Here is a 24,234-nt window from a genome sequence, read left to right on the forward strand (position 1 = left end):
TGATCCAGGTTCAGTAGGCAGCTTCCCCTTTTATTAAAATGACAAAAATGTCCGCCCCTGCCCAGGATCCTGGTACAGATGCCCTTGTCTGTGCCTGCTGTATTGTATTCATTATATCCTTGCTGAGTATGTTCCAGAAAACGTTATAAAATTCAATTGGGATTTGATCTGGCCCCGCCGTCTTCCCAGAAGGGAGTTTCGCTATGGCAGCATTGATCTCTTCTGACTCCAAAGGTGCGTCTAGCCTTTCACCCTTCTCCTCAGCTAAGACAGCTACGGATATATCCTGTACGTAGGCACCTATTTCATCAGGATATTTGCCTTGTTGCTTATCATACAATGTAGCGTAGAACTGCCTGAACACCTCACGAATCCCATCAGGATCTGTGACGATTCTTCCCGTTGTGTCTTTAATCTCCCTTACTACTCCTACAGCCACCTTCTGTCTAGTACGCACTGCTATGGTGCGACCCACTGTTTCGATAAACTAATGAAACATCTCCCTACCTGCTAGAAATATCTTAGCAGCCTTATTTGCTATGTCCTCTTCTGTGTCCATTTTGGCCTTTGCCACTTTGATAAGGACCTGCTCAAGCGGTGCCCCCGCTATCACCAATTGAGACAACTCCTCCTCCATGTCCAATACTGCCTTGGATAATTCTTTGTTTTTTACCTGCTCCTGTTTTCGCTTAAAAGTTTTAAAGCTTGGGTCTCTCCCCGAACTCCCTCCTTGAAGGCATCCCAAATCATACCAGCAGCTGTCCCTATTGATCTCAAAAAAAGTTCTAATCCATTGTGTCATATGCTGTATATAGTTATCGTCTTTCAGCAACCCTCTCTCAAAGGTCCATACCCTCTCCCTTCTATGTGTTACTGTTGAGGTTAGAGCCTAAATCAAGGGGTTGTGGTCAGAGAGTATCCGTGGGTGCCTTTCGATTTTTAATTGAGACAGCCGAGAGTTGGACGAAAAAACGTAATCCAGTCTTACGCATACCTTGTGTGGGGCTGAGTAGTAGGTGAACCCTTTCTCCCCAATTTTTAGGCTACACCATACATCTGCCAATGCATTGTTCCTTGAGAGACTAAGATCTGCTTGGAATACCCTTTTTTTTCTACCTGGATATCTCCCATGAGACCCCAAACCCAAACCACCCGAACCATTAATATTAAAATCAGCAGCCAATATAATACAGGGGGACCACAAAGCTAATTCTACATCTAAAAAGTCAAAGATCTCTTGATCATCTTCAGTTGAACCGTATATTGATCCCAAGGTAATCCACTCCCCATTAATTAAGCACTCTACAAGCGCCCACCTGCCCCACTGATCTTCAAGCTTCTTTCTCGTTATAATGTCCCTATATTTGGATAGTATAGCAACACCTCTATTTCTAGACCACTGTTTTGAATATGCCAACATATAGAATCCAAATTGTTCCAAAAGGTGCCATTATGTCTCCATAATGTGTGTTTCCTGGAGGCACACAAAATCAAACCTCATATTTAGTAATGTAGCAACCCGTTGCCTTTTCTGCCGGTCATTTAGTCAACAGACATTCCATGTAACTAATTGAATACTCATTAAAAAACATCTAATGGTCTTCCTAGCCAGGTATCCATACAGAATGTATTTTCCTTCTTTCCCTTGTTTCCTTCATTGTATATTTCAATCAATAGTAATTCATTACTATGTGTGCTCAATCACCTTGTGACCCTGCCCAGTGCGCTCAACTTCTGCTTCAATGTGCCCTGCCCTATACCCACCCCCTCCCCTTAACCCCCCCCTGAGACCCCTCCCTGATGTGCCCCCTCTTACTGGCAATTAGGTCAATACTGACCTATATGTAACAGCTGTGACCTTCGGTTGTCCCTCCCTTCCCCCAGTCCCTTTTTTACATCCTTTTATATCCTTTTCTTTACCGGTGCTGCTGCTAATGCCTAATCACTAGCTGAAGTCTTCAACCTTAATTACCCCGTTAACTTTCCATGTTACTATTGGTGTGTCTTCCTATTTACCTGCCTCACCGTCACCGCCATACTGTTCTGCCCTTTCTTTTCCTTAATCAAAGTAAGATATTTTTGGACCTTCACTTCTGAGTAGAATACCCTGAACTGCCTGTTTATCCCTACTTTAAGGCGACATGGGAACATTAAATAAGCTTCACATCCTATGTTCTGAAATTGTGTTATTAATAGTCTCATCCGCCACCTCCTTTTGACAGTGGCATGGCAGAAGTCCGGCCGAGCGAAGAATGTTGTACCATTGTACATGCGCCAAGCCTCAGGCTTGGCCTTGCTCATGATCTCCTCTCTCAACAGGAAGTTCCCGATATACTCCAAGATAGCCCTTGGCTTGTCTGCTGTATTTCCCTTTCTTTGGATCAAAGGGAACCGGTGGGCCCGTTGCACTTCATTTTCCCAAGCTCACGTTATGGTATTTCAGGTAGCCCTCCTTTAAGCAAGTCAATAACACATGCCCGAGCATCTTGCCCCTCTTTCCATTCTGCCACACCTAGCAGTCTTATGTTGTTGCGTCTCTGTTGATTCTCGAAATCCACAAGCTTCCACAGGACGTCCGATGATGTTTTCTACTGATCCTGTCTGAATTCCTGCCATTTTACAACTTTATCTTTCAATTACCCTGTTCTTTCTTCGACCTCCGTAACTCTACCAGCTATATCTTCATACGTTTTTTTTACTTTTCGCAGCGAGCCCTGTATTTTCTTATTTGCCTGCCTAGCCCTTCGGCTTTCAGATTAAGCCTCCCCCTGCATCTGCTTCAGGGTTGTATATAGGAGGTCAAGGTTAGAGGCCTGTGTTTGAGTCTGAGAGTGATGCTGTTGAGAATTGCCTCCTACCACCTCTTGGCATAGCTGTTAGGTAGCAGAGTAGTCCCAGTCCAACTACTTTGCCACTTCTGGCTGCGAAGGGGTTGTTGTCCTTTTTGCCCCGTTACGGGGCCTTGTCTTGCTAATCTTAGATCTCCGATCTCCTGTTTACTGTATTCCCTTCAATCTCTGATGTATCGATTTCAAGCTCTGAATCACTCTCCTCCACTGATCAGCACATGCCTGATCATTCCTCCTCTTCTTCCTCCTCCTCTTCATTGTTAAGAGAAAAGAAACACTCATCACTGGGTGAGCCACGAATTAAGGAAGTACCAAATGGCCCTTGATCAGTAGTCATACTATTAGCAGGGAATTCATTAGTATATTCCACCATCATAGATCTCTTCATGCTCATTGAGTGTCCCCGTATAGCCAGCTCTGTTTCCTCAGCCCGTCTACTTTCAGCCTTCTTCCCGACCTGTCCTGATGTAGCTGCATCACTAAACATGGGGAATATATTTAAGCCAATGATCTTACCACTATTATCCCCACGAGCGCCCTCACCATCGCAGTTATTTCTATTAATATTTTCTGTTATGTCTACTTGAGGAGACGTTACGAAGTCCTTGCTCTGTATTTACAACTGTCCCGCGCCGTATCTCTCAATCTCAGCCGCTCTGATACGGTCATCGGCATTGTCCTTCTATATTCTAGACCACTACTTAACCTCTTCGCCGCTAATGACAAGGGTAACTCGTCATGGACTTTCCATTGATTTCAATGGAAATTATATGAGGGCAGGAATAATGCCTTAGCAGTAAAGGGGTTAAAGTAGACTGGACTACTGTAATTCACAATTTCTGGGCTCACCTGTCATTGTACTCGGAATATGGCTGCTAAGATGGCTCTTCAGCTCCCTCGGGGTGTGGGAGGTACACCCACACCTGTGAACAAAGATCAACTAGGTTCCTACTTGGGATTTCTGGAGAATTACTCCAAATTTCTTAGTAATTTCTCCAGTAAAACTGCTTCTATGCATAATTTGTTAAAAAAGAATGACGAATATGTGTGGGATGATGACTGTAATAGCAACTTTGAGTCAATCAAGCAAGAAATTCTAAATTGAGCAAGCTGGTCCTCTTAAACTCTTTGACATTAATGATCATATCTACTGATGCAAGCAATGTTGTTCCGGGATCAGTCCCTGTGCAATGAAAAAGGAGATGGTCCGGAGGAGACAATAGCTTTTGCTTTGAGAACGTTAAGGGTAGCTAAAAGCACCTACTCAACCATCGAACAGGAAGTTTTAGCCATGTGGTGGGTGTCTAGAGCTTCAAGAATTTTATGTGTGGTAACGAATTTACCTTGAGGACAGATCATAATCCCTTAATTGATGTTTTTACTACTAAAGGTGGTGCTAGGGCAACCCCTCGTATCTCTACATGGAAGTACAGACTGCATGAGTTACGCTATTACCTTGAGTTTTTTGGCTGGGGCTAGGAATCATGTTGCTCATTGCTTGTCCACATTACCTCTTGTATGTGATGAGGATGCGATGACACATGTCAATTTAAAAATGGTTTGTGTGGTTTGTTCTGTGGAGAACACTATTGGTGGTGCTCTTTCTGAACAAGAGTGGCAGGATGGTACGTCTGAAGATGGTGTGGTCATGAATGTCATTGACCTTTTTAGCCAGGGTGTGGCCCAGCGACAAGGATTGTCCCTCTGAGTTGGCTGCTTACAAAAGAGTTAGTGAAGAGTGAACCATGGTTGATAGAGTATTGAGGAGGTGGGGTTTATTAGTGATTCCCTTGTCTGTGCGCAAAATAATTTTGGATTAGGCCCACAAAGGTCATTGTGGAATTTGAGCCACGAAACGCAGGGTTAGACAAGATTTTTGGTGGCCTGCATTAGATAAAGATGTCGAACACTATGATTGTGACTGTTGTGTTTGTGTTACTAGTGACAAATCCCAAGTGACTCATACTCCCCCCTTTGAACCAGTAGTGGTTAGGAATGTTCCATTTTCCAAATTAGCCTTTGACATTGCGGGTCGTTTAGTGCTCATTGGTAGTTCACCCAAATATGCCTTGGTTCCTATTGACTACATGTCAAAATGGCCTGAGGTCCGATTGTTGACAATGTGAATTCTCTGTCCATTATTACTTTCTTTCAGGATTTTTTTCTTAGGGAGGGTTTTCCGTCGGAAAACGGAACTCAATTAGTTTCCAGTGAAATGCAGGACTTTTTGAAAGTCATTGGTGTGAAGCACATTCTCACATCCATTTATCACCCCCGCATCAACAGTTTAGTTGAGCGATTCAACCATGTGATTAAGGAACACTTGCAACTGGCTTTTGTGAATGGTTTTGTATTTGTGGCGTGATGTGACATGTTGTGGGCTGTGAGGACAACCCCACATGTTAGTATTGGGATACCTCCTTCTACCCTACTATGGGGGAGTGTTGCGGGGTCCAAATTGAACAAGGAATGGATGTCCAGGAGGGTGGTGGACATGAGAAAGTTGGCCGATGTGGTGGATGTCAGGGCTGCCACCCAGGCTAAGAATAATACTGGGCCAGGAATTCGTAGTACATTGTTTGTGAAGCTGTGTGATTGGGTAAGAATCAAGAGGCCTGGTTTTGTTCGCAAACGTGAATCTTGTTTTTCTTCTCCTAAAAGAGTGTTATTTCTTGTCGTGTTCCTGTAAGATGTGCATCCACGAGATTGAAATGTGTTGCCTCCAAATTTCAGGATTAAAAATGTTGTAATGCCTAATCTTGCTATTTGCTCTGCCTTATAATGCTGTAATGTTTTACCTTGCAAATTTTTTTCCTGTTTAGTTTTCTTCTTCATTTTCTGATCATATTGTTATAGTTTTTCTTCTTTTGCGGTAAGGTTATGAAGGAAGGGGGGGTGTTGGGTTCTGGCTGGAATCGGGTTGGTGAGCTTGTTTGAGCTCATATTGGGATTGTGGGTTTCCATTGTGGAATGGGAAACTGTGGCAAGGCAGTTGCTATCAGGATCTAAAGGACACTAAACTGAATAAACTGAGCTCTTACCTCACTCCGTTGTGTCTTCAGTTCACTACTCAACTGTAATAAACTATTGCATTAAAGTTAGCAAAGCCAGCAGCCAATGAGGAGGCAGTGCATGATTAAAGCTTCATATTAAAGTGAAAACTAAACCTTCCCTTTCCTACTGCCACACTCTTTTCTTAGTAGAGCACTGACCGACAGAAAGGTGACTATTTCTTTGTGTTTTTACACATTATGAACAAATGCTTTTTAAAAATAAAACATGACTAAATGCTGGTTTGGCGTGCTTAATTTTGCACTACAGATTCAGCTTTTATGCTCCTTTTTTAAAACATGTGACATATTTCATGTTTCATTTGAAAGAGGAACAAACCACATATTTAACTGTATTCTGTGGAAGTAGAGGGTATGGCCATAGATCATACCCCCATGTAGTACAATATAAGAATATTGCAAGTCTCCTTGAATTTCCATGACCTTATAAGGGAATTCCACATTCTGACTCATTCCTCTATATGGTCAAGGAACTCCGCCGTGACTCACAATATCTTTAAAATAAACTTGTGTATGCCACTGACCTATCCACTGAAGCAATGGAACACTGCAGACAGACTTGAGTCCACCCGCCATGGTGGTGGTGCTTGGGACCACCTGCCTGTATGGCGGCTCTCCTGCATGTAGAATCACAATGTGACTACCACCGTGGTGGTTGCATCTTTACCATTATGGCAGGTGCTGCTGGCTGCAGCACCTGCTGCAATGTTAAAAATGTATGTAGTGTGTTTCCCAGCACTACGTGGCAAGCACCATACGGTGCCTGCCACTTAGTGCATGGAAATGTAGGGGGGTTCCATGGTAATTGTGATGTTCTTTCCTTTTCCCTGTTATTCTCTTCCTTCCCTTTTAAGGCTCCTTAGTCTTCCCTTCATTCTGTATTCTCTTGATGAATTCTGTATTGGTCAGTTGCTTCTGGCTGTTCCTGGATGAGGATTAATAAACCCACCTTGCTTATTCTGACATCTTCTAACCTCGTTTTATTTAACAATCAACAACATTATACTGGCGACGATCGGAAACAACCTCAACAGAACAACATAGCAAGATTCCTGACCTGCTCTCTCCTCCAGCGGCTGATCATTTGCTGTTCAAGTGAAGCGTAGACTTCCCAGCGGCCGTTTTCGAATTATTATTGTGGTGAGGAGAGCGGGAGGTTTATTTAAAAAAAAAAGTTATTGGGAATATAAAATATAACAAGATAAATTAAAGTTTGACGTAGCTCTTTCGTTTGGTGCTCGCGCTTTCGTTTGGAGCTCGCGCTCTACTGTTGGATTCCTGACGTCACTTGCCTGCTCGCATATGTTGCGTTTCAGGAGTATGCGTTCCAAGTTGAAGAGTGAACGTAGTGCGCACTGACGAGCATTGTCACCTCCTCCCTCGCATACGTTGCGTTTCAAGCGTATGCGTTTCAAGTTGAAGAGTGAATGTTGACAACGCTGCGCTCCAGGAAACCTGTGCTGAGTTCCAGTGGAACGCTCTTCTAATTGACATTATCCCTTTGTTAACTTAGAATTGAAAGTTCTCTTTACTCTTCAGAACGTCTTCTCTCTCCAATTGTTCTACACTGGGACTGTCCTTTAGAATCTGGAACAATATCCATTTGGTTAAATCGTTCCATTTCTTTTCAAGGACATTTCAAGGAAAGACAATGCATAATGGATAAATAAACATTGCACAATTGATGAATGAAAGAAGCATTATTTTTTAATAATTCCACTTATTTATCAAAGTAAAGAGGATCTATATATACATACATATAAAAAAAAAGAAAAAGGAAATTAATACGGAATACAAGCTTATAAGGAAAAGAATATATATATAAAAAAAAAATGTACTTACCATTATAAAATGCAAAATGTAACGCAACCCGCGTTTTTTCTTACGAGTCCAGGAGAGCCTAACGTAAAATGGAAAAAATGGAAAAAAATATTTGCAAATTACGCTAGAGTTTGCGGAACCAATTTGAGTGCCGAAAGGAAACACTCTCTTCTGTTACATTGTCTGGTGGTGAAGGGCAAGATGTTCTTGAGCATTTACCTGATTTGTCAGCTGCTGAACAAAGAAACTTGAATGAATACGAAATTGCCATTTTACAACTTGACAGGCATTATTTACCTAGACTTAGCACCATTATGGAAAGATATCATTTTGGTTTGCGTGAACAGAAAAAAGATGAAACAGTGGAGGAATATGTATCTTCTTTGAGGAAACTCGCTTCGTCTTGTAATTTTGGCCAAATTCTTGATGAAAGGATCCGCGATCAATTCGTCTTGAGATGCGCACATGATGACATAAGAAAAGAACTGTGGTTGAAGGATGAGCCCCCCTTAGAAAAAGTTTTAACAATAGCAAAACAAGTTGAACATATGACGAAATGTGTCGGGGAACTTAAAAAAGAGAAAGAGAAGCCATCTACTTCTGAATCAAAGGATGAAGTAAAAGTGGATGAGACTATTTATCAATTAAAGAAAGTAGAAAATGTTAATTCTGAAGACAAGCATGGTAGGTCAATTAATCCCCCTTTCTCTTCCTCAAGTAACACATTTCCTTGTTTTAGATGTGGTCAAGTTAGTCATTTGGCTAATTCACTGGTGTGTCCTGCTTTAAAAGTTACGTGTAATTTATGTAATAAAAAAGGTCATTATGCAAAATTATGCAGGACAAAAACATACAATGGTGATAACTCAAGGAGAAGATGGTCTCAACCTCAACCTCATGTAAATCAATTTGTTTTGAGGTGAATGATGAGAAATCAGGCCATCCTTCTCATTTAGTCAGAGTTGAAAGTTCAATGATAAATTTAAAATTTGACTCTTGCTCGAAGATAACCATAATTGATGAAAAGTTGTATAATGATCTATTTAAGGAAAAAGTGAAATTGTTCAAATGTGATATTGTTCCTTTGGGTTATAGTGAAAAACCTATTGTGAGGCTGGGATATTTCATGGCTGAGATAGAGCTTGGTTCTCGAATTATTGTTGGTAAAGTCTATGTGTCAAAGAAAGGTGATGCGCTGTTGGGATGGTTGCATCAACGCCAATTAGGCGTAACACTTGATCCCAATGCCTCTCCTCAAGTCCAGATACAGGAAGTGTCTAACTCAGTAGGTAACAACAAGAGTGATGATAGTCTGTCTTTGTCCTTAGCAAAACAATTTCCTGATGTTTTTAAAGAAGACTTGGGGTGTTTGCGTGGTTACAAACATCACATAAAGTTAAAGAGTAATGCCATTCCTGTTGTGGCTAAGGTTAGGAGGATTCCCCTTATAGAGCAAGGGAAAGTTCAGGAGGAACTGGACAAACCGGTGGAGGCAACAGAGTGGCTTGCTCCAGTGGTTATTGTGAAGAAACCTACAGGTGAGATTCGCCTTTGCATTGACTTAAGGGCTTTAAATAAGGAAGTGGTAGTTGACAGGTTGCCTCTTCCCAACATAGATGAGATAGTTAGCACTTTAGAAGGTGCAACGTATTTTACCACTCTTGATTTAGCTTCCGCGTACCATCAGGTAGAATTAGATAGCTCCTCTCAAGATCTGACTGCCTTCATTACACCCATGGGCACGTTTAAATTTAAGAGAATGCCTTTTGGTCTTGTTTCGGCGGCCTCCGTTTTTCAACGAATCATGTCAAAGATTTTAAGAGGTTTAACAGGTGTTAAGTGCTATCAGGATGATTTACTAATTTATGGGAGCAACATTCTTGAGCATGATTGTCGTGTGTCTGATGTTTTGAATCGATTAGATGGAGCTGGAATGACTTTGAAAAGATCTAAATGCAAATTCAGAGTTATGGAGGTTAACTATTTAGGACACTGTATCTCTGGTGATGGGGTTTTTCCTAAAAAAGAACTTGTTGAATCCATTGACAAAGTTAAAGATCCGACTTGCAAAGATGAACTTCTCTCTTTTTTGGGTATGGTTGAATTTTATTGTAAATTCATTCCAAATTTTGCAGAAAAAACCCACAATTTAAGGAAACTTACTGCGAAAAATGTTATGTTTGACTGGTCTAGTGAATGTAAGACTGAATTTATGTGCATCAAGAAGGAATTAAATAAAGCTCCTTCCCTTCATGCGTTTGTTCCTGGACTACCCACTGTATTGTTTACTGATGCAAGCGATAAAGGCCTGGGTGCTGTTTTGGTTCAGAAAAGAAATGGTAAGGATTGTTTAATTTGTTGTTCTTCTCGTTGCCTCAGGGGATCAGAGTATAATTACTCTGTAATAGAGAAAGAGTTGCTTGCCATTTTTTGGGCTTTAAGAAAATTCAAAAATCTCATTTGGGGCACGAAAGTGTGTGTGTTGTCTGATCACAAGCCTTTGGGAGAGGTTTTTTCAAAGAAAGGTCTGGATGCCATTTCTTCTAGAATTAGGAAATGGATTGTTTCCTTGCAAGAATTTGAGTTTGAAGTACAGTATATCCCTGGTTTGGCTAACAAGTCAGCTGATTGTCTATCAAGATTGTTTGACAGTGATAATACTGAGCCGGATGATTCTTGTGAGCTTGATGATTGTGTCAATGTGTGTGAAATAACTGATGGGGCAATTGATGAATCTGAGTGGAGGTTGGAGTTGGATAAGGATGAAGAAATTTCTAAAGTAATTCTTTCCTTAAAGAGTAAAACTCGTCTGTGTAAGCCTTGGTCTTTAGTTTCGGATGAACTCTCTGTCAATAATGGCCTTTTGACTCGTGGTACAAAACTTGTTCCTCCATGTACTCTAAGGGGAAGGTTGTTGTCTCATGCACATTGTGGTCACTTGGGGATTGTGAAAACTAAAGAGTTCATGCGTATGCAATTTTGGTGGCCAGGGATGGATCTTGAAATTGAAAGGATGGTAAGAGAATGTCCAGAGTGTTGCTCCAGTGATAAAATCCTGAAAACGAAACAAATGCCTATGGTCAAGAGGGTTTTACCTGGTCATCCATGGGATGAGATTGCTGTTGACATTCTGGGTCCCCTGTCGGGAGTTTCTGATACTCCCTATCTTATTGTACTAATTGATCTCTACTCCAGATGGATTGAATTTTCTGCGGTCAGAGAAATTACCTCTGATTCCATCATCAAGTTTTTGGAGCCTTTGTTTTACAAGGAAGTCTTTCCTAACAGTTTATTATCTGACAATGGTCCTCAGTTCTGTTCCTCTGTATTTGTTGATTTTCTAAAAAAAAAATTCCCTATACCATCCTGAAACCAATGGTGCTGTAGAAAGGGTTAATAAAACTCTGAAGGAGTCAATTCAACTTGCTCGCTCTTCTTGTCTAAATTGGAAAACCACTCTCCAGGACAGGATAAATACCTATCGTTTTGTCCCTCATTCCTCTACGGGGAGGTCCCCGTTTGAGCTCTTCAAAGGGAGGGTTCCCAATACTTTGTTGTGTCCTGGGTGGATGTGCTTATATAAAGGTCTTGTAAATAATGACATAGGTGATTGGAGTGCTAGAGAATTGCTCAAGCAAGATGCACGCAAAAAGTATTTTGACAAAAAGAAATGTGTTAATTTTCAAGAGGTCAATGTGGGTGATTTTGTAAAAATAAAGACTTCGGTTGGACGAAAACCGTGGTGAAAGTATACTGATGTTAGAGCTGTTGTTAAGATTTTCAGGAATGCTGTCAAGACAGAGGATGGAAGAATCTGGAATAAGAGTTGTGTGGTTGTAGTCAACCCTAATCTGTCTAGTGACTCTATCCATAAAAATGTTAGTTTGTACAGTGATTTTCATCTTCCTGCTAACTCTTCCTTTGACAGGCCTTCAACTCCTTTCAAAAGGAGCCAAAGGATTTGTAGAGCTCCTTGCTACTTAAAGGACTATGTTTGAGCTGTTTTTTTGTCTAGCATTTTCACTTACGTATTTTAGTGATTATTCTGTTTAACTTGTTCTTAGTCTGTAAAGAGAGGGAGATGTGTGATGTTTTTCATTTTCTCATTTGTAAAGGAAGGGAGATGTGTGATGTTCTTTCCTTTTCCCTGTTATTCTCTTCCTTCCCCTTTAAGGCTCCTTAGTCTTCCCTTCATTCTTAATTCTTAGAATGTATTCTCTTGATGAATTCTGTATTGATCAGTTGCTTCTGGCTGTTCCTGAATGAGGATTAATAAACCCACCTTGCTTATTCTGACATCTTCTAACCTCGTTTTATTTAACAATCAACAACATTATAGTAATCCCCCCAGTGCACCAGGGGCGCCAGCAACAGGCCCCCAAATGCAATCTATACCAGCCTTTCAATGGCGGTTTACTTGTAATGGAAAAGCTGGCTGCGGCCAGCATCCTAATCTGGGGGACAGTGCCTGCTAGGCACTACCACCATTTTAGGCATGCTGACCTCTCCGCCAGGCAACCAGTATGATTGCCTGTGGTAGAAGTGTGGCGGGCGGTCTTTGCGTCCCCCTGCAGTCGGAAAGCAATTCCTCCCGCCATCGTGATGTGGCGGGGGAAATTGCTTTCCGATGGTGGATGGTCCGCCACCCCACTGCTGGTGGTGTCAGGCCTTCCCCAATCATGGTGACCCCCTTTGCTTTTTTTGGTTTTGCAGAATTTCCAAAAGGAGCCTGGGTTTGCCTTTACTGGTCCAGGGCACTCCAGGGGCGCATAACTTGTCTTTCAGGTAGTCATGGATGCTAGAATGTAGAGCTTTACCTGTGGTGCAGAACATCTTGTCAATTCTGTCGTCTTTTAGGGGGAGACAATATAATTTGGACTCAAGGTTATTTTGGTCTGATCTCTGTATCCCATTGACAAGGAGGATCACTTTGAGGGGCACTAGATTAGATTTCTGTAGACCCTGAGTAAGCCATTGACTTACTCAGGATGATAGACACTTAGAGCTTGCTTGGTTGTGCTGGAGTCTATATGTGGGAAGTGTAAGTATAGAGTCTTTAGTAGATATAGTTGAAATTAAACTGTTTTCAATAGTTTTGAAATATAAGGTGCCAGCGTGAAATTTAGGTTGATACTGTTCCCTAGAGCTTTAAAAAAAGCAGTTCTAATGAAACAAAATGTGATCCAGAAGAGAGTAAATATGTAAACTATTCCAGATGTTGGTTCATATTTTCTATTCTGGTTGTTAAAACTGAAAGCAGTGTGTTATGGAAAATAGTTTAAAACACAGTTGACAGATTTAGCCTGGAAAATGTGTTGAATAATGTTGTGAACTTAGTTTGAGCATGTTTACAGGACTCTGGTCATCTATATTCGATGAACAGTTGATTCCTCATTTTGGGTATATTATGAATGTCATGTTTTCCGAAAGCTGGCCATTCCTTTAAATCTCATTCTGGAATTTCTAGCTGGATTTTTGCATCTCAGTCTAATTTTATGTCTTTGTGTATTTTAAGATAGAGAAAATGTTTCCAACATTGTTAAAGCATGGGGTGTTTGGGTTATGAGTTAGCTTGGAACATTGTTGAATTGTTTGGAAAAGTGATCTGAGTCTGTTATAGATTTCATTGATTTGTTTTTGAATTCCTCTGTATTTTTAGCAACTGTACAGTTTCTAAATTTGTAGCTTATGCCAAACTTTTTTTGCAATTATCCCATTAGTGTATCATCGGACTCATTATAATGATGATTGAGAATCAGCCATTTGTTTTAGGATTTTATTGGTGAGGAATAGTGATCGATAGTGACACCTTCTGTTGAGAGAGGCAGATTTTTAACTTTCACCATGGATTTTAGGTCTTCAGCCAGTTGTAGATTGGGAAGGCTTTTTAGATATCTTCTACAGAGGACAGTCAATAATACTTTCATTTGATTTTGTTAAAAAAATTGAGTTTAAAAAGGTACAAAAGATTGAAACGCAATGCTATCATGTACTAAATCATCATCAATAGTTAATACAGCAAGTGTATAAATAGTTAATACATAAAGTATACATTTGTAGCAGTGCAATTTTGAGCGATCCAAAGCGGTACTGTGAGCAATAAGTCGGGAAATAATATCAGTGCAAATAAGAAAGGTCCAAGCAGTCTTGTTTAAAACACTTCGTTTCATTAATTTATGTTGTCTAATTCTTTGGCTGCCATTTTACAAAATGTGATGGTTATACAATATAGCATGATTGACAGGCCACCAAGGCATTGTATGACTGCGGCTGTGCAAGTCCGTAGCTGTTTTTTTCTCAATAGCTCCCGGAAGACAATTTTTCGAATTTCTAAAAGTGCATAGGAGATGTAAGAGACTCTCTTCTCCTTGTCTGCGCAACCTGCATTCTTTTGTTAGCCATACGAGCTTTAATTTTTGGGTTAAATCCTTCATGTGGAATGACCTCAACCGTAACATCATCAGATAATGCTTTTTATGATGTTAAAAGTGTTGTGACAAATATAGTTGTGGTTTAAGCGTCTGATAAGATTGAAACAATACCCAAGTGTGACTTTTCATTGAGAATGTTGTTTTGTCCATTAACTGCGATATTTATTTAGTTGCACTATTTACTGCATTTTTAAAACCAGGATAGGAGTTGTTTGTGTAGCATGCCTCTTTGAGGTGTGGGTCCTTAAGTGATTCTTTTAGAACTGTGGCGATGGAAATTATTTAGCCTCGCTTGCTTTTCGATTTCTTCCCAGCAAGAGTGGGCTAGTGTGCTATCTTCTGCTTGCCTCATCCGCCAATAGTATTTGACAACCGCCCATTGTCTGGCTGGTTTCTGGTTATTAAGCCCCTATTCCAGTCGAATTTGGGCCTGAGAGATGTGCTGGGGGATTAAAAACAAATTCTTGAAAAAGCTCATTTGGGCTTGGTTTATGGCGGCTGCGTCTTTTGTGTACATTATTTCTGACCCGTATGATATTGTTGGTATGAATTTTGCTGCGATTACGATTACCTTAGGTTGAACAGCCTTTTATTTTCCTCATACATTCCGGTTTGCCTTGTGTGTCACTTTGTCTTTTTGTTTTTGTTTATTTTTTTGTTTTTTTTGACTAGTGAGGATTGGGCTGCTGGTTGAGGGCGGGGTTCCTCATGCAGTAGAGGTGGTGAACCCTCTGATATGGCTGTACTTGGGGGGATACTTGAAGATGGTAAAGTGATCACATCCCCGTGGGCACAGGCATTTTGCTGAGGATTTGCCATGCATGTGTGTGTGTAGATTCTGCATTCTGGATAAAAGAAGGTACAGATATAAAATTGAAGCTCAAGGGTGGCTAATTTTTCTTCAATTTTTGTCAATTTAAAAAGAATAGGATCAAGATAAGTGGTCATTCATTTGGTGACTTCAACCCAAAAGTCATTGTCCACCTCTAACTCTCGGGGCATGGGGGCTTGTACATGGTGAAGTTTGCAATGTCACAGTGTCTAGGTTAACTGGTTTTGCATTTACTGCCCTGGGTTTGGTCACTCTTGCAGATTTAGCTTGTTTTGGTTTGGAGATTCCATGTGCCTTTCGTTGTTTTAAGGGGGCAAGATTGACACCTTAATTAGAGTTGACGATTCACTACCCCTCAAGGGGGTTGTAGAAGGTGATAGAGTATTTGTTAGGATCTCCCTTTGACCAGGTGGAAGGTCGTCAGGTGATTGGAAACTGGGTGGACAAGGGAACAATCTCCACAATGTTAGTTGGTCTATTATTTGGCACAGTGGCAGTGACTCATTAGGTAGCATGTTTCTCGATCTTGCTGCACCCTCATGATCGTCTCATTAAAGTTTTGCAGGTTTTATTCCACCCCGTGAACGTAAATGGCTAAAATGTTTAAAAGATCCACTTGGGCGTCTAACTTGTCTGCATGGTAAGGTAGGGCTTTACTGATGGTGTCCAGGATGCTTAACAGATGTGGCCAGACTGAAGAGGGTGGTGGGCTGGCTACCTGTTCCTGTACTAGTAAATTCCCCGAAGATATAAAGTCCAGAGGAACTGGAATTTCACATCATTTCTCCCTTTTTTGCGACAGGGAGAATTTTTGAGATTTTTGAAATTAAGAACGAGTCAAATTTAAATTCAAATCATCTTTATTCGATTTTCATTGAAAATCATAAAAGTACAGATAAAACATGGTACATACTAAAACATAATCCCTTATTACAATTTGTTTACACCAAGATTCATAATTCTATAGCTGAACTTAAAAATGTATAAAAAACATATCAATCAAAATATGTTAAGATGGAGGTGGTGATTAATGCAAAATTTTCAAAAGTAGGCAAGGGATTTAGCATATGGTTCGTTCTCCAGGATTTGCAATGCTAGGAAAGCTGGGCGACAAGTTCAAAGTCCCATGATTTGTTATATGGGAATGACCCAACGTCTACGCGGAAGTACATAGAACTTGCAGAACAATACTGTATGTATTGTGGATTGAGTAGAGATGGACTCGCAGGGGCAAATTTGAAGGGACCTCGACCAATCATTTTGTTTTGGGAAGGCAACAAGTCTATGGAAATTGTCCAGTCTGAACCTTGTTAAGAGAAATTTTTCATATTGGTTCAAATTGTATTTTAAATAAGGTTGAAGCGAGAAAGTGTTCTGTATTGCCAGAAGATGTTGGACTGAACTTTTTCCCGCTTCTTGCGCCAGTCATAAATCTCCCAAATGAAGCAGGCACTTCTTTTTGTGCTCGTTTCTTGAGACTTTGGAAATTGTGGCTGGATGGGTAAAATAGCTTGGGGAACCTAAATCATTAAAGAAGGTTCTCACGTAGTTGAGCCACCTGATTTTATGTGAATTATCTAGTGCCATGCAGTCTTCGATAAGGGCGCGAGTCAGTGTACACCTCTCATTTGTCCATATATGTCTCCACATCAGAATAGGTTGAATTTTCAAGGCGTCCACGATATGGTCTATGCCTAGTTCTAAGTTGCACCCGTATGTCGAGGTACTGTTAGGGACTGAGAGGAGGTAGCGTAGAAAGAGTTCTCTACTCTCTGTATGTCTTGTGAGTTTACATAGCCCCATACCCATGACACCATAACAAGCCACACTGATGCACTTCGCTTGGAAGATCTTCAACATTTCTTCGGGGGATATTTTTCCAAATTTTTGTGCAAAGGCAGTCAGTGTGGATGTCGCCCTAAGAAAGGACAATTTCCTTGACTCAATGACCTTCAACTAGGATAATTTGCAATCTATCATAATACCCAGATACGAGTAAGAGTTTGTGATCTCCAGGATCGAATTATTTATGAAAATGCCCCTGTTTTTCCATTTCTGTTTTGGGCCAACATGCATGATAAACATCTTTTTTATGTTTACTTTTAAGTTAAGGGAGGACATGTACTTACAATAACAGTCTACCGAACGCTGTATTTGGACAGAAGTTCTTGCTAAAATGACAGCGTCGTCAGCATACAGTAGTGTCGGTATTGGCCGACGGTGGATGGCTGGTAGATATTGGCTATCTTTAACCATTTGTGCTTCTAACCCGTTGGTGTATAGTGTGAAGAGAAAGGGGGTCAGAACGCACCCCTGCCTGACCCCCCTCTCTATCTTAAAGGTTCTTGTGAGGTCTCCATCTATTCCATATCTTACCCGGGCAGATGCGTTGGAATAGAGTTCTCTTAAAAGGTTTACGAGATCTGGTTCTACTCCCATATCAAATAATATTGCCCACAGTTTTGAATGACTGACGCAGTCAAAGTCTACGTAAACCATGTGTACTTCGCCTCCCTTTGCTGAGACGTATTTCTCTATTAGAAGGGTGAGATTTAGGACTTGATCAATTGTACTCAACCCTTCTTGAAATCCATATTGCAGGTCTATAAACTATATTATTTCCAATGGCCCAGCCCTGGAGTCGGTCTAGAAGGATACGGCCAGAGACCTTACCCAAGGTGTCTAACAGCGAGATGGGCCGGTAGCAGGTCGGGCTATTACCATCCCCCTTCTTAAAAATTGGCACCAAGGTTGACGTTGACCAAGATTTACCCAATCCTGCCCTTGTGGTTGCTTCTAGGACTCTAGTAAGGATGGGGGACCATAGATCTGAGGTGTGTTTAAACAGGTCCACCGGTACCCCGTCAGGGCCGGGTGCTTTGCCGGATTTGGACATTTTAAGACCTTTAACAACTTCTTTATGGTCAAAGTTTAACTGAATTGGGTAGCTAATATCCTTGAGTGTGACTGCCAAGGCCATATTCAAACCAACATCTTGTTTAAAGATGGCTGAGAAATGCTCAACACAGGTATCGGCATCTATGGCTAATTCCAATTTTGGGAGATCTGTCTCAGGACAAAAAAATGGTGCTTTGACTATTCTCCAAAATGTGGAAAAATCTTTTGTTGAACAACTATAATGTAATTGATTCCACAGGGAGTCCTGAATCTTAGCTTTACGTTTCTTAAGTGTTAACTGGAAGGCCCTCCTTAACTCGGCCACCCGTGGCTATCCCTATTTTCACGGGTTAGTGCTACTTTCAGTCTGATGTGGGCTTTGGTGCATTCAGAATTGAACCACCCCCTGTACTAACGGTTATTAGATTTGTTGGTATTTGTTAGTTCGTCTCTGACGGTTTTCGTTATTGTCTCATAACTGGTGAGTACTTGCTCAGGGGTTGAGTTTAGGGCTAGACATGCATATATAATGGGCAGTGCTTTCCTTGATATGTTAGATAGTGCTCGGTCTTGGTCTATCTTGGCCCACTTTAACGGGAAACCATTTAGCCTATCTAAATTCAGGGATTATTGATCCAGAAAGTTCCAGTAAACTTTCTCTACCATCAGAGAGGGGATTCCTATTGTGACACTATTAGCAGTGGTCGCTAAAAGCAGTTATATGGGTCTCAAATTTAGTTAATCTTTCTGCAGTACAGTTTGACACTAAAATATAGTCTATTACGCTGCTTGCACCACGCCCTTTGAAAGTACTTGAAAAAGGGACAGGTGGTCTGACCAGTCTGTTAGCATAACCCATATCAAGAGTGTGCATTATCTCGTCCATACGGCAACCGGCAGGAGAGTGTGCGAAATGCATCTGGTCATTCCCTTGGTCATCATAGATACCGCATTTGCCTGAAAAGCTGCTTTTGCACAGGTACATGTTAAAATCGCCGCCCCATATTAGTGTTACTATCTTATCGGTGTGCTTTGCTCTTAGTTCTTGGCTGAGATCAGAAATAATATTTAAAATGCTGTTTAAATCAGCTATATCCAGATTATTGTAAAAATGTATAACTATGTAGATTATTGTCTTATTACAAGTTATCAAGAGGGCCAGATAATTAAATTCTAATTTTAGTACTTCGATTTTAGCGCATGGGAGTACATTTGATATGTAAAAGATAAGGTCCCCTCCTGTGTGGGCTGGGGTACTTGTACTAGGGTTCCCTCTGAGAACGTTTTGGTATGGTCATTAACGTGTTTTAGTGGAAACTGTTTTGGTCTGTTTCCTGTTTGATTGTGGAGAGTCTGTGCCATGCTGGATGTAAGAGTGATTGTAGTAGGTACTGCTGTTGTTTTCCTAATGTCATGTCTAGCAGTATTTGGATCATTTAGGTTTGGTAGATGAATATGTGTTCCCATGATTGGGTGTGCATTGTCTATTGTTCTCGGTTGGATTGTGTTCGAATTGGTCAGAAGGAGTGATTCTATGCTGGCCACTCTAGTAGCCAGTTCATCTACCCTCACTCTTAAATACGAGTCAAGCCTTTCTACTGTTGCTGTTAACTTCTGGAGATCAGGTTGTGGCTGACTGATTACAGTGCCCTGACTACTACACGAATGTTTAGAATATTGGATCTGGGGGTCGGCGTGGGTCTTTTTTGATGGTGGGCTTTGTTGAGTTCTAGTCTCGTGTGTGTCCGAGTGCACCGTGACTGGGTGGAATTCATTATGGGGGTTACGGGCATCTGGGGCTATCGCTCTGGGTTTGCATTTTTTCTTCTTCTGGGGGGGTTCAATTAATGAATTACTAGCGTCCGGTTGTATGTTATTGATTGACAGTTGGATACACCCATTAGAAAGGGGGCTTTTCCCAGCCCCTGAAATTATGACAGCTGGGTTGTCGCTTGAGGTTAATGGTTGGCTCGCCCCTGAAAATTAACCTGCAATAGATTCCTCTACTGTGTGAATCTTTTTTTCTAATACCTCCACAGCCCCGGTTAAATAGCTTAATAAGGTTTGCTGTCTTTCATTCGTCAGACCGTTACCCCTTGGGCTAGGCAATTTTCTTTTCCCCATTGCTCTGTTAGGTTTTTAGGGCAGTTAGGGGTTGCGTGAGGAGTCCTACTTTATCTCTGGTGTCACTTCCGAATTGGGGCTAAGATCGAAACTTATGGGACAGAACTGTAGAGGAAACAGGACTCCGAGCCAAGAGACTAAGCCCAGCCCGGCCTCCTACTGTAACTGACGAGCAAGGACATGTCTCGCCCTTGGCCCGGGCTTCGCCCGCGCGCGTTCCGCGAGGCGTTGGCCGTGTCTTGATTTAAAGGTCCCGGGGGGGGGCGGAGCTTGCGGCGGGCACCTCACGCGAGATTGCGCTGCCTGCAGGGTGTTGTAGGCAGGCGGTGCGTGGTCCGCGGATAACTCGAGGCACAACTCAGCCACAAGACGCCCCCAACAGGTTCTGGAACCCCAGGCTGTTGAGACTGTTTCTTTGTTACCGTTATTGCTATTGTAACCGAGTGACAATTGTTGGTGCCCTTTCGGTTGTAATTCTGTGATGAACGGGTGATGGTGTATTTGTTCTTCGATGGCATTAACTTTGTGACTATGACCACTTTCTAAGAGGTGTTTGATTGTTTGAACTTGAGAGACGTCGGCTTCACTTTTTATTGCCTGATCGAGATCTGGTCCTGTTTCCTAAAGTACATTGTTGTGTATCTTGCTGCTCCTGTCCTGAAAGGTTTTCATTTCAGCTTCACTTTGAACGTCATTGGTGTCGTTGCTGAGATTGGTGTATTTAAAGGGTTTAGGATCGTCGTGGTCCTGGTTATTCTTGATAGTTTTTGTCGCCACTTTTAAGAAGAAAGTGATCAATGCCCATTTGCTACTGTTTGGGCATGAATTGTGCCTAGTCAATGCCAATGGAGTGCCTTTATTGCCGCCTTCATGAGTGACATGCGGGGCAGACTTTTTTGGTGAGATTTGACTTTGCGCTTGAGAATCCAGAGGTTGCTGCAATGTCCCTTGATAGGGCTCCGGACGTGTGCTGCTTGTTGCTATTTGTTCACCTCTGCTCTATTATAGACGTTCGTCCCTGCGAACTTCCATATGTGGTGCTGTTATCCTCAATGGCTAACGCCAGGGGGCATCCATTTCTGTTTTCAAATCCCATTCCCTTTCTTCTTTGGGGATTTTTAGGGTTGGCTGATGTTTTTTTTCTCTTTTTTCTCCACCCCCCCCTTTGTTCTTCCAGACCTAATGATGGGTTGTTGCCCGCTCGCCTAGCATCCTAATGCTGAAGCTGAAGATTTGGCTGAAGATTTTGATGGCAAATTCTGGAGAAGATCCCTTTTTGGCAGATTTAGTTGCTAAATTATTTTTTTTCAGTTTTCTTTTGTTTTGTTTATTTGTTTGTTTGTTTGAGAGGTAAGCAATGGATTTATGGTAGATTTATACATTTTTGACAGGCCGTAGGGGCAGTTTGACAGTTGGGGTGCAGATCTAACCCCCCTCGCTCCTGCCCCCCCAGCGGCTTCTCACTGTCTCACCGTTTTCTCAGTATATCCCTGCCTAAAAACCTTACACTGGCTGCCTGTTAGGGACAGAGTAAAGTTCAAAGCACTCTGCATTGCCCACCAGACATTCTGGAAAATGGGCCCAGATATTAACTGCTCCCTGATCTCTCCATACAAACCCAACAAGACTCTTCGTTCCTCAGCGGCATCCCTAGCCAAAATTCCCAGAATCCGCAGAGCAGGAGGACGCTCATTCTCATACAATGTATCCAAACTCTGGAACACCCTGCCTCTGCAGTTGAGAAATAACCCCAACCTAACCAGCTTCCGCTAACAGCTAAAAACCCTCCTGTTTAACAAATAATAACCTTCTGAGGGCATCATCTGTTTTTTTCAGTGTCTGGACGCCTCAGGGCAGCTGCAGCACTCTACAAATCCCATTTTCATTTCATTTCTGCTGCCTCAGCAGGCTCAGATGCCGTCACCAGCCGTACTCCTTCTCGCAGGGGGCAGGCACTTTGCAGCTGTCTTGACCCCACGGCAGGTGCTATCAGGTGCAGCAGGCTTGCTTGCTGGTTGTTGTTTGCCACCAGCTGCCACCAGCTGGCACTTGCTGCTTGCCTCCTCATGCCTGCTTATCTCCTACCTCCTGCTTATATCCACTAGGGCAGTGGTACTGGAGCCTCGGGCCTCAGAGCATCAGGTCTTTGAAGCATCTGGGCACGGGAACCAAGAAGACTGCCGTACAGCTCATTGGCCCCTAGGCTGCTCAGGATTAGGACCAGTTTGATGAACAGTTTGGGTCTCTGGGAACGAGCAAGTGAGCGAGTGAGCAGCTCTGGTGCTTATGCTGCTTAAGCACAAGCTCAACTTTCCCCCCACCGTACCCGAGCTATGAGCTCCCAGCACCTGGCTCCGGCGTGTACGTGTGGCTCCTCCTCCAATGCCTGCTTCTACGGAGGATTCTTGCTTTTGTTTGTTCTGTTTTGTGTGTCTGAATGTATGTAGTGAAATGGAAGCGGTAGTGGTCATTATATTCTAGAGTTTTCCAGCATTAATTCCTTTTAGATGGAGGAAACCAGAAATAATGCTATGATCGTAGATACAACTATAGAGGGATAAACTGTAGAAGCACAGCTTTTGGTTAAGAGTATGTTTTCCAATCCCACACCCTAGGATTCCAAGTGAAGAGTCGTCAGTCACATGGAATCCTTTGGAGACATTACCCTGTCTGAAGCTAAGTCCCTATTACAGAGTTCAGTTAACCATTCATATATATCTACAAAGAGCTACATCTTCTCTTCATGCAGCAGACATTTTACTTGCTCACTATATACAGAACTAGATTTAGATGAGCTTTCTTGAAGAGAATTGCCTTTGTGACTAATTCATTTCTTTTGAACTCCAGGGAAGTTGCAGATCAAGTCCAATATTCTTGCTTGAGGTAAAGTGAATTATAGTAATTGGATTTCAGAACTCTCATCAACTGTTCTTTTTATAAACCCATATTAGGTAAATATGTAGGGCTGGGTTGCTAACTCTTCAACCAATATGAGTATGGCAAATATTCTTATTTTTCCTTTTAGGGCTGGGAGGCCAGACTGCTAATGGAAAGGTCCAGAGCTGTCAAGTGCCCAGATGTTGCCACTCAGCTTACTGGCACCAAAAAGGTGCAGCAAGAGTTGAGTCGACCAGGAGCCTTGGAGAGATTTCTACCTGGAAATCCAGAAGCTGTAAGTCCAAATTTCCCACTCAACATGGATCTAATCAAAAAAGCAGGAGGGGACACACTAAATGGCATAACACTGCATAGTTCACCAAGGTGCATTAAGAAAGTCTTTGCAGGATTCTTCATTTTTGGCTCAGCCAGTGCAATGTATCTCTAGACCTGTGTTTAAAGATGTGTATCCTTTTTCAGTAGAGAGTACTGCTATACCATACCTCTGGCTTTGGACTCAGGTATTTATGTTCTTGGCTAAGCTGTGTTCATGCACTCTGTATTTTCACTGGAATTAATTACAACATCAGTCACAAAGCAGAGGATGTGCAAAAAAGACTGCTTTCAGACTCCACCTTCGTACATCAGGATTTGATTCTTCTTAGGAAGTATTCTCTCGCAGGAGAATATTTTGGCTGTCAGCTTCCAGGGTTATGTTTAAAGGCACTCACATCAATGAGGCCTTATCATGCAATGATGTCCTAGGTTGGCATACAGTAGTTACATTATTAGAATAAACTTGATATTTTGATCTGTTCAAAGTAAATTGCAAATAAAGTTAGAGTGCAACATTAATTGTCTTCTCTTCTTTTCTGTTTTATTTTCTTAAAGGGCATAGAAGGCGATCAGAATGCTGCAATGGCCATCAAGAATCCAGAACAATTTGTGCTCAAACCTCAGCTTGAGGGAGGAGGTATATCAGCACTCCTTGATAGTATAATTGTATTAAGAGTCACGTGATTTCTGTCCAAAGTCCCTAGGAGACATGCACTAGATTGGACTCCCTAGTCTCCTGCACCTATGAAATGGGATAAAATATCCAATCAGGTTGGTGTAGACAGAGCCACTATGGTTGAAATCCATAACAGATTCATAGTATTCAGAAATCACAATTTTCTAATTGGCATCAGAGCCCTTGGCACATGAATATAACTTTATACGATATACACAGGATGCGAGTAATGCATTAAAATGGAAACATCAATTAAGCATATTTCTAAAGATCACAATATATGAGAGTTAAAAAATACCTTGAAGGAAATATACTGTCA

General features: G+C 41.7%; 1 pseudogene; it reads left to right on the top strand.

Annotated features, from left to right (window-relative positions):
• The window catches only part of LOC147678934 (glutathione synthetase-like), a 700,250-nt pseudogene extending 676,327 nt beyond the window's left edge, over positions 1 to 23,923 (top strand).
• The last annotated feature ends 311 nt before the right edge of the window (positions 23,924 to 24,234 follow it).

Source organism: Lissotriton vulgaris, chromosome 11 (assembly GCF_964263255.1).
Source record: "Lissotriton vulgaris chromosome 11, aLisVul1.2, whole genome shotgun sequence".
NCBI classification, from domain to species: domain Eukaryota; kingdom Metazoa; phylum Chordata; class Amphibia; order Caudata; family Salamandridae; genus Lissotriton; species Lissotriton vulgaris.